Source organism: Schistocerca americana, chromosome 9 (genome assembly GCF_021461395.2).
Source record: "Schistocerca americana isolate TAMUIC-IGC-003095 chromosome 9, iqSchAmer2.1, whole genome shotgun sequence".
NCBI lineage: Eukaryota > Metazoa > Arthropoda > Insecta > Orthoptera > Acrididae > Schistocerca > Schistocerca americana.
The window spans coordinates 194,948,914-194,962,838 of NC_060127.1; the positions used below are offsets into that span (position 1 = coordinate 194,948,914).

At 47.7% G+C, this 13,925-nt stretch overlaps 1 long non-coding RNA gene across 1 annotated transcript in view; it reads right to left on the reverse strand.

Annotated features, from left to right (window-relative positions):
- LOC124551318 overlaps nucleotides 1–12,915 on the reverse strand; it is a 533,056-nt gene extending 520,141 nt beyond the window's left edge. Inside the window, exon 1 of the long non-coding RNA XR_006967813.1 lies at nucleotides 12,651–12,915. This is a non-coding gene — a long non-coding RNA (uncharacterized LOC124551318). The remainder of the gene's footprint in view (nucleotides 1–12,650) is intronic.
- Between the last annotated feature and the right edge of the window lie 1,010 nt (nucleotides 12,916–13,925).

Sequence of the window (13,925 nt, forward strand, 5' to 3'; positions counted from 1 at the left end):
CACGGGATACATGCGGACGTGCATTGTCCTGTTGGAACAGCAAGTTCCCTTGCCGGTCTAGGAATGGTAGAACGATGGGTTCGATGACGGTTTGGATGTACCGTGCACTATTCAGTGTCCCCTCGACGATCACCAGTGGTGTACGGCCAGTGTAGGAGATCGCTCCCCACACCATGATGCCGGGTGTTGGCCCTGTGTGCCTCGGTCGTATGCAGTCCTGATTGTGGCGCTCACCTGCACGGCGCCAAACACGCATACGACCATCATTGGCACCAAGGCAGAAGCGACTCTCATCGCTGAAGACGACACGTCTCCATTCGTCCCTCCATTCACGCCTGTCGCGACACCACTGGAGGCGGGCTGCACGATGTTGGGGCGTGAGCGGAAGACGGCCTAACGGTGTGCGGGACCGTAGTCCAGCTTCATGGAGACGGTTGCGAATGGTCCTCGCCGATACCCCAGGAGCAACAGTGTCCCTAATTTGCTGGGAAGTGGCGGTGCGGTCCCCTACGGCACTGCGTAGGATCCTACGGTCTTGGCGTGCATCCGTGCGTCGCTGCGGTCCGGTCCCAGGTCGACGGGCACGTGCACCTTCCGCCGACCACTGGCGACAACATCGATGTACTGTGGAGACCTCACGCCCCACGTGTTGAGCAATTCGGCGGTACGTCCACCCGGCCTCCCGCATGCCCACTATACGCCCTCGCTCAAAGTCCGTCAACTGCACATACGGTTCACGTCCACGCTGTCGCGGCATGCTACCAGTGTTAAAGACTGCGATGGAGCTCCGTATGCCACGGCTAGCTGGCTGACACTGACGGCGGCGGCGCACAAATGCTGCGCAGCTAGCGCCATTCGACGGCCAACACCGCGGTTCCTGCTGTGTCCGCTGTGCCGTGCGTGTGATCATTGGTTGTACAGCCCTCTCGCAGTGTCCGGAGCAAGTATGGTGGGTCTGACACACCGGTGTCAATGTGTTCTTTTTTCCATTTCCAGGAGTGTATATGAGTCTGGCGATATACCATCTGACTTTCGGAAAAGCATCATCCACGCAATTCCGAAGACGGCAAGAGCTGACAAGTGCGAGAATTATCGCACAATCAGCTTAACAGCTCATGCATCGAAGCTGCTTACAAGAATAATATACAGAAGAATGGAAAAGAAAATTGAGAGTGCGCTAGGTGACGACCAGTTTGGCTTTAGGAAAAGCAAAGGGACGAGAGAGGCAATTCTGACGTTACGGCTAATAATGCAAGCAAGGCTAAAGAAAAATCAAGACACTTTCATAGGATTTGTCGACCCGGAAAAAGCGTTCGACAATATAAAATGGTGCAAGCTGTTCGAGATTCTGAAAAAAGTAGGGGTAAGCTATAGGGAGAGACGGGTCATATACAATATGTACAACAACCAAGAGGGAATAATAAGAGTGGACGATCAAGAACGAAGTGCTCGTATTAAGAAGGGTGTAAGACAAGGCTGTAGTCTTTCGCCCCTACTCTTCAATCTGTACATCGAGGAAGCAATGATGGAAATAAAAGAAAGGTCCAGGAGTGGAATTAAAATACAAGGTGAAAGGATATCAATGATACGATTCGCTGATGACATTGCTATCCTGAGTGAAAGTGAAGAAGAATTAAATGATCTGCTGAACAAAATGAACAGTCTAATGAGTACACAGTATGGTTTGAGAGTAAATCGGAGAAAGACGAAGGTAATGACAAGTAGTAGAAATGAGAACAGCGAGAAACTTAACATCAGGATTGATGGTCACGAAGTCAATGAAGTTAAGGAATTCTGCTACCTAGGCAGTAAAATAACCAATGACGGACGGAGCAAGGAGGACATCAAAAGCAGACTCGCTATGGGAAAAAAAGCATTTCTGGCCAAGAGAAGTCAACTAACATCAAATACTGGCCTTAATTTGAGGAAGAAATTTCTGAGGATGTACGTCTGGAGTACAGCATTGTATGGTAGTGAAACATGGGCTGTGGGAAAATCGGAACAGAAGAGAATCGAAGCATTTGAGATGTGGTGCTATAGACGAATGTTGAAAATTAGGTGGACTGATAAGGTAAGGAATGAGGAGGTTCTACGCAGAATCGGAGAGGAAAGGAATATGTGGAAAACACTGATAAGGAGAAGGGACAGGATGATAGGACATCTGCTAAGACATGAGGGAATGACTTCCATGGTACTAGAGGGAGCTGTAGAGGGCAAAAACTGTAGAGGAAGACAGAGATTGGAATACGTCAAGCAAATAATTGAGGACATAGGTTGCGAGTGCTACTCTGAGATGAAGAGGTTAGCACAGGAAAGGAATTCGTGGCGGGCCGCATCAAACCAGTCAGTAAAAGAAAAACAAAAAAAAAACAAAAAAAGACGCTTCAAGAGATCATAAGGGAGGAAGTGGAACAGACATTGAACCCAATCTCTCGTCCTTCGTTTCCCTTTAAAACGGTGAAAAAGTCGAGACCCAGGCGGAGTTACTTTCCTACAATGCCGCATGAGGAACCTGTTTGGGCACCAAGGAAGACTGACGTCTGGAGGACCCAGGATAACCAACCACTATGTTTCCACTGCAGACGACCGGGACATGTGGTGCGCTATTGTCGAGAAAGGCGGCGGATATTTGATGACGCCCGCACCAGAAGACAGCAGACAGTTCTTACCAGACGCCAACTCCGGGACGACGAAGATGAACAAGAAGATACGGGTGCAGGACGACGTAGGTCACCATTGCGGCAATCTAGCCGCTGGAGAGGACGCTCCCCAACACGCCGATCGAGGTCTCCATCGACGTTTAGAAGCTCCAGCCGATCACCTAGCAGCCGCAACCTGGAAAACTAAAGGGTGCGACCTTCCTTGGAGGTGAGGCCGCTGAAGAGAAAAATCCTCCGCCGTCCATCACTACAAAAATGATAGGAAACTACGTCGATATCCTCATGGATGGCCGACCAGCCCAAGCTCTTGTTGACTCTGGAGCATCATATTCAGTCATTTCGGAGAAGTACCGTCACCAGTTGCAGAAAACCGTAGCCGGCCGGAGTGACCGTGCGGTTCTGGGCGCCACAGTCTGGAACCGAGCGACTGCTACGGTCGCAGGTTCGAATCCTGCCTCGGGCATGGATGTGTGTGTTGTACTTAGATTAGTTAGGTTTAATTAGTTCTAAGTTCTAGGCGACTAATGACCTCAGAAGCTAAGTCGCATAGTGCTCATAGCCATTTGAACCGTTCTTTTGAAAACCGTATTCGTCGACAGCAAAACATATCTGCTGAAGGTGGCTAATGGGAAATATGTAAAACCTACAGGAAGATGTACCGTTAGTGTGGCTATAAATGACCATACACAGCCCTTAGAAGTCATCGTCTTACAAGAGTGTAGTTATGAAGTCATTCTCGGATGGGACTTTTTGAAACCTTCTCAGGCAATTATAGATTGTGGTCGCTCGAAGATTATGCTAGACGAGATGAGATACTGTGGAAAGGAAGATGCGCATCCGAGTGTGTGGAGACTATGTGTGTTGGATGAAGTGATCATTTCTGCAGTCAGCGCTGGAAAGGTAACTGTCATGTATCATGCTATGCATCAACCCATGGATCTTGTAGTGGAATGTAAGAGAAGCATACCACTGAAGAATAATTTGGTCATCCATGCCTCTGTCGTCTCGTTTAAGAACGGATTTGATGAACTGTGGATAGTCAACTGTCGCGGAGAACCACAGATCCTTCCAAGACGCATGTGCGTAGCAAACGCTGAGCCGTTAATTGAAGAACAGCTGAGCGTCATAGAAACCTCCCATGCCGAGTCTGGGGGTGACATTACCGCTACCACTACAAGATCTTCTATCTCGACTATCACCAGATCTCACTAAGGAACAACAGAAGAAGATACTTGCCATTCTTCAAGAGTTTTCTGAATTCTTCAATCCACAGGTGAAGAGCAAATCAGACAAATCGACGGTGAAGCAGCGGATTAGCATTGGAGACCATCATCCAATAAGCCAGAGAGCATACCGTGTGTGAGCAACGGAACGTCGAATAATTCGTAACGAGGTAGAGAAAATGATGGAGAATGACATCATTCAGCCTCCGCAGAGCCCATGGTCGTCACCAGTGGTCCTCGTCAGGAAGAAGGATGGCAGTTTGCGCTTTTGTGTTGATTACAGGAAGCTTAATAAGATAACTAAAAAGAACGTTTACTGTCTTCCACGATTTGGTTTGTGTAATGCACCAGCAACTTTTGAAAGGATGATGGATAATTTTCTAAGGCACCTGAAGTCGACGATATGTCTTTGTTATTTAGATGACATTATAGTGTTCTCAGAGACATTTGATGAACATATAAAAAGAATGAGGGCCGTTCTTAAGTATCTCCAACAAGGCGGACTGAAACGTAATCCAAGAAAGTGTCTCTTTGGAGCAAAAGAAATCAAAATACTTGGACACCTTGTGTCAAACGAAGGTGCGTCGCCAGACCCAGAAAAGGTGAGATCTAAAACGGAATTTCCTATGCCTAAAAGTATTAGATATGTGAGAAGCTTCGGCCGGCCGCAGTGGCCATGCGGTTCTAGGCGCTTCAGTCTGGAACCGCGCGACCGCTACGGTCGCAGGTTCGAATCCTGCCTCGGGCATGGATGTGTGTGATGTCCTTAGGTTACTTAGATTAAAGTAGTTCTATGGGACTGATGACCTCAGATTTCAAGTCCCATAGTGCTCAGAGCCATTTGAACCGTTTTTGAAACATTCGTTAAGTGAAGTTAGTGTTCGCCATTCATCTAATTACATCTTCTTCTACGTGACAATATTTTTGATGCAATTATGGAGAGAGAAGCTAAAGAGATTATTTGTGATTTTTGATGGAATGTTGAGAGATTGAGATAAGCATGCAAGTGCATAGCATTGTTTTGTTTTACTGATATTGTAGTAACGAAGCTCAGATAGCAGGATTGTTGTGTGGATTGCTCTGATAGGAAGATGAGATTCCCCTTGCCTGAAGCTATTTCTTAAAGTCATGTTGCGTAAATACTTCTGCGAAGATTTAGTTGGCTTTGAAGCATTACTTTTGAATGTAGGGTTTCATTTAAATTTTGTCAAAAGTCGTTTCTTACTAGTTAAAATTCCCATCGTTCATTCAGTTTAATACGTACATACGCACTTTGCACTGTGCGGACACCAAATTTTCAGTCGTAGTTTTCGTTTGTTTATTTTATTTTGGGGCTCAAAAACAACTGGAGTCATAAGCGCCCACATCAGAACCGTAAAACACGAAGAGGAAAAAGGAGCTAAAAGCGAGTAAACGTTATGGCCAATCGGCGGAAGGGAAGACAGCTAAAAACAGGAGACGTGTCCATAAAATACGCCATAGAGACGACGGAGGTCCTGAACTAAAGATTAAATGTCCTTCGCCATGTTGGTAGGACGGATAAAAAGTAAAACGCGGTTGACAGCCTGCGCGTCGTTATCTAAAGCGGCCGATAACTCAGACGGCAAACATAAATTAGAACGTAAGTGGTTAAAAAAAGGACATTCGCTCAGGAAATGGCGAACCGCCAAAAACTGAGGACAATGAACACGTACTGCTGCGGAGTCACCACTTAAATGGCGATAGCTGAAAAGGCAGTGCCCAATACGCAACCTAGCTGAAATGATCTCCTCGCGGCGTGAAGGCCGAGAGCAGGTCGACCAAGCCGCTGGTAGGGGTTTAATTCCCCGGAGCTTCTTCCCATGAAAGGAAGAGCAGTGGTGATGCCAAAGTGACACCACCTGATGACACGCGGCAACACGGAGGTCGTCGGAAGGAATGGAGTGAGCAGCGGGCCGAGGGAGGAGGACTGCAGCCTCGGCAGCAGCGTCAGCGGCCAGGAACCCGCAAGGCCATCACAGTGGCTCCATCGAGAGTTGCACTAAGGGACTGACGGTGGGGAGGACGCAGAGGCTCTGCAGGGCACTGACAGAGTTGACGCAATTGAAAAGCCGAATGTACTGCGTGGCCTCATAAAGGGCCAAGAGTTCTGCTGTAAATACCGAGCAGTGTGCCGGAAGTCGATGACGAAAATGGTCGGTGCCATTGACGAAGTACACTCGACACCACGGTCAGTCCGAGAGCCATCTATCTAGGCACTATCGCAAAGTTCCGGGAAAAGGTCGAGAAATTTGCAGCGAGCCTGGAGTAGTGTCTTTAGGAAGTGAATTAAGTCCTCGGTGAACACAGGCCGCCACACGAAGCCAAGCTGATAAAGGGTTCATACCCACTGTGAAAGTGGCAGGTAGCGTCAAGTTAAGCTGCCGGAGTAACAGCAGAAGGGGCAGGTAGCGTCAAGTTAAGCTGCCGGAGTAACAGCAGAAGGCGAACTCGAAGAAGTAACAGACAAGAGGGACGCGTCCCATACCGGCAATCGAAAGAGTCGTCGAAGAAGGAGGCATAGTATGGGTAGCCAGGCGTGGCAGACAGATGGCATACGTATCTGCTGAGGAGAAAATCACGCCGCTCTGACAACAGTAGTTCGGCAGCTTGTGCAAACAGACTCTAAACTGGACTAGTGTAAAAGGCGCTAGTGGCCAAGCGGACACCACGGTGGTGGGTTGTACTGACACAGCGCAAGATGGATAGACTGGCAGATGCATAAACGAAAAACCCATAGTCTAGTTTCGAACGGACAAGAGACCAATACAAACGGAGGAGGGTGGTCTGATCCGCTCCCCAGGAAGTACCACCGAGGACATCCAGGGACCGCCTACAGCGGGCGGCCAGGTAAGACACGTGGGAGGACCGAGAAACCTCCCTATCGAGCACGAGTCCCAGAAATTTCGTAGTTTCAACGAACGGAAGAGCAACAGGCCCAAGATGTAAAGATGGTGGAAGAAACCAATTGCGCCGCCAGAAATTCACACAAACGGTTTTGTCGACGATCGAGACAACGCTGAGGACTCCGTTCAAGGAGGACTGCAATAGATGGCAAAATTATCCACGAAAAGGGATCCGGAGATGTCTGGTGGGGGACACTGGACATGCCATAACACAGTTAATGGCGATAGCAAACAGGACGACTCTCAGAGCGGAACCCTGAAGCGAACCGTTTCCCTGGATAAAGCTGTCGGACAAGGCAGGACCAACACGTACCTTGAAAACTCGGTCTTTTAAAAATTCGTGAAGAAAATGGGGCGTGTGGCCTCAGAAGACCCACGTGTAGGGAATACGGAGGATACTAGTCTTCCAGCAGGTGTCATAATATTTCTCTCAGTCAAAAAACACGGACACAGTGTAGTATTTCCGCAGAAAAACGTTCACGATACGGGTTGACAAAGTGACGAGATGGTCAACTGCAGAACGGCGCGCTGGAAATCCACATTGTGCAGTGGTTAGTAAATTGCAAGACACGAGCCACCAAATCGGACGGGCACGAATCACACGTTCCATCACCTTGCAAACACAACTGGTGAGAGAAATGGGGCGGTAGCTAGAAGGAAGGTCTGTGTTCTTACCGGGCTTAGGTATAGGTGTGACAGTGCGATCACACCAGCATCAGGGAAATGTGCTCTCTACCCAGATGCCATTGTACATATGAAGAAGAAAGTGCTTGCCCGCAACAGAAAGGTTCTTAAACATCTGAATGTGAACATCATCCGGCCAGGGATGAAGTCACAGCGTGGTCTAGCTCCGTCATAGTAAAGGCAGCATTGTAGCGCTCACGATTCTGAGAATCTAGCCCCTTTTACTTGTTTCCGACGGAGGAAAGTAGGGTAATAGTGGGTGGAGCTCGAAACCTGTGCAAAATAGCTGACCAAGGCGTTGGGAATAGAAATATGGTCCACTGCGACATCATCTGCTACTATCAGGCCGGATAGTGGGGAATAGACCTCGGTCCCAGAGAACAGTCAGAGGTTTACCCGCACGACGGAGTGGAACTGTTAAAAGATCTATCAAATGAAATCCAGCTAGCTTTTTTACTATCCCAAAGAACACGACGACACTGTGCACACAACTGTTTATAACGGATACAGTTCGCCATCGTAGGATGACGGTTAAAAACGTGGAGAGCGCGTCTCCGCGCGTGGACTGCGTCGCGGCGTGCCCCAGCCCACCAAGGGACAGGGACACGGCGAGGTAAAGACAGAGTGCAGGGAATGGAATGTTCTGCGGTGGTAAGGATAACGTTCGTAAAGTCTGCCTCGTCATCACAATTGGGCAAATGTTGTTCGTCGAAGGTGGTCAGGGAGGAGTAAGGCTCCAGTCGGCCTTAGAAAGCTGCCATTTGGGTACGCATGTAGGTAGGATAGGGGTCAGCAAACGGATAGCACATGGGAAATGGTTGCTCGAGTACGTGTCAGAGAGAACATACCACTCGAGGCGATGGGCAAGCTGCGCAGTGCAGAAGTAGAGTTCCAAATGGGAATAGGAGTGTGTGGAGTCTGAAAGGAATGCGGGTGCTCCCGTGTTAAGACAAATGAGGTTAAATTCATTGAGAAGGTCAGCCGAGAGGGCACCTCTCGCACAGGTCCTGGGAGAGCCCCAAAGGGGGTGGTGCGCATTACAGTCACCGAGCAGGAGATGGAGTTGCTAAGTAGCTGGAGGAAATATGCCTAGTGACGCCGAATGAAGGAGGGATGTAAGTGGTACAAAGACAAGAGGTGAAGTGGGGAAGGAAAATGTGAACTGCAACAGCCTGAAGCCGGGTAGTCAGAGAGGTGCTTTAACTACGAATGGCGTCCCAGATTAGCAGCATGACAACTTCATGAGATGGAATGCTGTTCTTGGAGGGAAGGTCTAAGTGGACTGCAAAGAATTGCGAGAGGTCAAAGCGATCGTGAGGATGCAATTTTGTTTCCTAGAGGCAGAGAACAAGTGGACACTGTGATTCCAAGAGCAGCCGTAACTCATCCTTGTTGTATCTAAGGCCGCCGACGTTGCATTGGAGTAGATTCACAACGATGAAAGGGGAGGTGGGAAAAAATAAAGGGGCGTCATCTCGGCAGCTGCCGAGTGCCAACCTTCAAAGACTCCCTGCTATGGGGCGCAGAGCTGGAGCAACCTGCTGTATGAGATCTACAGAGGTATCGGCATTCTCCGTCTGTCGGTCTGTGGAGTCTGGGGCAGAAAAACGACTGTAGGTGCGTACCTGCAACACGGAGGTCGGCTGCGTGAGAGTATCGCGTGGCGACGCAACGATCTCTGAGTCGGCGAAAGAGAAGGCGGTTTACTTTTGTTTGATTTATTGGAGCAATAGCAAGACACGTGTTAACAGAAAATAAAAATTTAAGTTTTCGGAAGTATTTCATTAAAGCACGAGCATAGTACCAGGCATTTCCCGTGTATGTATTTATTCCAGTTCTCTGTTACTTCATCTCCTCCTTCCCCTCTATCTGTCCACCCCCTCTCCCCTCATTCTCTGGCCATCCCCACTTCTTCCCTTTCTCCGCCCATTTCTTCCTCCTGACGGCTGGCAAGGGACGGAATGGAAAGGAATAACAACTGGTCAGCCGCTTCGGTGTCTTCTGCTAGCACCAGAGGTAGTGTCAGAGAGATTAACATGTCGGCTCAAAGCAGCCAAATCAGGGCACTCTCAGTGGGCCACCATCAGGGGGGCTCCGCATCGGCAGTGAGGGGATCCTCACGTCAGAGAATATGGCCTCGGGTCAGCCAATTACGGCCGACGCAGAGTCTGCAGAGGACAGGGTATTCCCTGCAAGAAGCACGCAGGGAAGACTACCACGTGGTCGTGGTCTCCTTAATTGTCCTCAGTTTGTTTGTGGAGATCAGGGCAGACCATTCTGAGTTCCAGACTGCCGGCAATCTATGGCGTATAAACGACCGGAAGCCCGATTCTGGGGCCTCCATTTGGAGAATCAGTATCCTGGTGGCCAGCTTGGTCAACTGGTCAGCTCGTTCGTTTCTCGAAATATCAACACGAATGGGGGTCCAATCGAAAATGACTGGCCGTTCAGCTTGATGGAGTTCCGAGACAAGGTCCTCGATAGCTGTAACCTGTGGGTGAGGAAAGTAGCATTGGTCTACAGCCTGAAGGCTGCTACGCGGGTCGCTACAAATTTGGATACTCTTGCCAGTGCAGGAACGATGGGTTAGTTTAATGGTCGTCAATTCAGCAGCGAAGATACTGCGGCAATCTGTCAGAGAATGGAGTTCGCTGCACCGTGCACGCGTGTATTCAAAGCCTGTTCGTCCGTCGAGCCATCGGTTAAAACCACTTACGAACCCGGATACAAGGTTCGCCAAGAACAGGCGGCGGAAAACGGAATCTTTTGGACCAAAGGAAACAAATTCGAGGTCGGGGCTCAAGCAATGGGGGCAAATGCGATATCTCCCTAACCAGAGGCGATAGTGGAGGAAGTTTGAGTTCCGAACAGAGACTCTGGAGGCGTGCAGTAGTTTTAAACCTAGTTCTGGATCGCTGCTTTGGGAGCTGGAGCTCCCTTCCATGGAAAAGAACACGGTAGTTGGGATGCTCAGCGAAGCTACGAACGCCTGTAGCCTAATTCAGCAGCTGCTATTGGCGCCTGATTAACAGATGGAGAGGAGGAGGTGATGGCCAGAGACATGGATAAGAAGGCGATTAGAACCTATCTCCAATTCCCTCACATACTTAGCAAATGCGTAGCATTGTCGCACTCGCTTGTTGGAAGTGAAGCGTTGAGCCTCAATATTAATGGCACTTGGTAGAAAAACTTTCTTCCCAAAGTTTTACCGAAACTGACGTTTTTGAGACCGTGCCTGTGTGCAAAACAAAAGTTGATTCTTCCGAAGAAGAGAACAGCAACCGGCTATCGTTAATAATGCTGTTTACTTACACCAATAGCCCCGTAACCGGTTTCGAAAATTTGGTGTGTTCTATTAGTTGTTAGCAAGAAAAATCAGTAAATAACGTAAACAACAAACTTAATATAAACGTGAATAGCCGTCTGAAGATGAATCTGTCTGCTCGAAACCAGCAACGGCGATATTGTGTGAACAAATAGCATTACCAACAGTGGCTGGATATTGTTTTCTTCCTGTGTATTTTCATGCAGTAATGCCATAAGGGCCGGCCGGTGTGGCCGTGCGGTTAAAGGCGCTTCAGTCTGGAACCGCGTGACCGCTACGGTCGCAGGTTCGAATCCTGCCTCGGGCATGGATGTGTGTGATGTCCTTAGGTTAGTTAGGTTTAATTAGTTCTAAGTTCTAGGCGACTGATGACCTCAGCAGTTAAGTCGCATAGTGCTCAGAGCCATTTGAATGCCATAAGGGACAATTTTTTTGGGCGACTCATCTTTAAGAAAGAAAAAGTATTTATAGCTCAAAAAGGTACTGAGAATAATTCGTTGTGCTCACCCATGATCATCATGTACTGATCTGTTTAAGGAGTTGGACAATCGGTGTCACGGTGTATTTATTCCCCTGTGAAGTTTATTATAGATAACCGACTACAATTCAAAAGGTACGATGATGTAAATAATTACAGTATCAGAAGGAAAAATGTCATTCATTACCCCACATTAAGGTTATCTCTAGCACAAAAAGGGATGCACAATGCTGCAACTAAAATTTTGGATCACATACCCGGGGACATATGATGTCTGACAGATGGCTTAGTAAAATTCTAAATCAAACCGAACAAAGTTTCTCCTTGAAAAAGTGTTTAAAAGTGTATTTTAAACACGACAGTATGCCATCTTAGGCACTGTACAACATTAAAATACTTGATAATGGCGCTTTAAAGCCGAAATCATGATCGTGTAAATGTAACACTGCAAATAAAAAACAGTCTAATGGCGGTATTGACTTTAAAGTCCTCCTACTCTAACGTGTAAAAGGAGGTGGATACGAATTATAAACTCATATGTGTGTATTTAATGATGATAGTAATAATAATAATAGCCCTTCTAAATTTTATATTTTTTAACTTAAAAATATTCGATTCGTAGCTATATTTACAAATTAATTTGCGACATGAATGTAAAACTACTTGTTACACATCATTATGATTTACTGTGCAAACAGGTGCACGAAACAAGAAAACAAACTAACTCTTTGCAAGAAGCAACTTCCGAAAGAAATCTTATTGGCACTTAGAACCAGTCACTTACCTGGTATGACGCTTAGAAGTTATTAATAAAGATTTACTTATTAATTTGTCTCATTTTTGGCGGTGATGGGGTGAGCGGCATAATTCTGTGGTATTAGAATACCTCGTCAAGCTTTTTGATACAAATCAGTTATGTAAAAACAAAGATTAATTTTTTCATTCTCCTGACGAATGTCAGATATGGCACTTCGTTTTTCATTTCTACTGCTTATATTATTAATACAAGAAATTTATGCCATAGAATTAGGAAGTACAAAGCATAACACACGAACCAGAAACGACAGCACAGACAAAGTAAGCAACATTGTGTTGAAACTTCAAGAAAGTCGCCTTCCAGGTTGGCATTAACCTTGACATTGGGCGTCGCTGGCAGCGAGGCAACTTCAGCACGGCCCCTCCCCCATTTGTCTGGAGCCAGCAAGCAGACGCCCTACCGCAAGCACAACTGCCAAGGGCTAAATTGCGATGCGGCGTTGCATCGTACGTTACGTAGTACAAATACTACGGCTAGTACTACGAGCGCGTACCCACACGCACTACAGCAGCGTCGGTATATATTGATTCGCCACTCACCGGCCAAAGACCTCTCCCGGCGGCGTGTTGCTCCAGCTACTCGCGCCGCACACCACGCCGGCGCACACACAGTTATTTGAATTTGCCGCCAACTGATAATGGCAGCAATGACACCTGACAGCGGCTGTAAAACACTCTACGCTTTCACCGGCTGACGTGGAACGTGCGATATTCACGCGACTCTGTTACGCCAGCGTTCTTTCGCGAAGCACTTCGTGGGGCCAGCGTGTTGCTCACATCCGAGACGTTCAACCCGCACGCGGCCGCTGTTTGCAGCCAACTGAGCTCCGACCGGCCGGCGTCGTCGGGAGACCGTGCTGCCATCTGCCCGCCGCGGGCGAGTACTGCGTGCGCATCGCTGAGCGAGTAACGATCTGTGGCCCGTGTGGCGCTTGCAAATCCAACGCATTCCAGCGTATTTTTCTCTTCTCTTTTTATTCCGTTTTGTTTTTGTCTCGCGCTGCGTGGCTCGTTTACGCTGGTTTCGCGACACTGGCCTGAGGGTGGAATCACGCACGCTTCAGGCAAAAGGAGCAGTAGTGACGTAATTCCAAATCTCGATTCTCATTTCGCGGCGGGAGACCTTTGACAGAAGAATTACGGCTAGCGACAATTAAAATGCATTCGAAACGGGTTGTCGCTGCTGCGTTTCGCTACTCACAGGCCTTGCATGTAGCCCCGGAGGGAATCTGAAAATAATATTAACAGAACACTTTTACTTCAATTTTTCAATACTATAAGAAATTATTTCGCTAAAGATCTTTTTATTCTTTGAATACAGTGTGTTGTACGAGGAATCCGAACATATTATACTGTTCAACTGTGTGTGAATTCCTGTGGGACCAAGCTGCTGAGGTCATCGGTCCCTAGACTTACACACTACTTCAAACTAACTTAAGCTAAGAACAACACACACACCCATGCCCGAGGGAGGACTCGAACCTCCGGCGGTAGGGACCGAGCAATTAGTGGCGCCTCTAACCGCGGCAAACATATTATAAAAATGTATATGATACGTGTTACAAACCAGATACAATGGGAAGGACCAGGCCCCTTTGCCTTCTTTTATCACTCGTTTATTACATCCGAGAAATACACATTTTAAGACAAAATTTAACTACATGAAATATTCCTCCCAGTAAAGGTTAACATAAGCAGTGACAAAACTTAGTTGTCTTAAGGGTTTCTGCTGGCAATAGATTTTAAGGAGGCAATGTAAGGTTTATATCAATTTAGCTCAAACACGTAGCTAGAGATTCAATGACGACACAGACC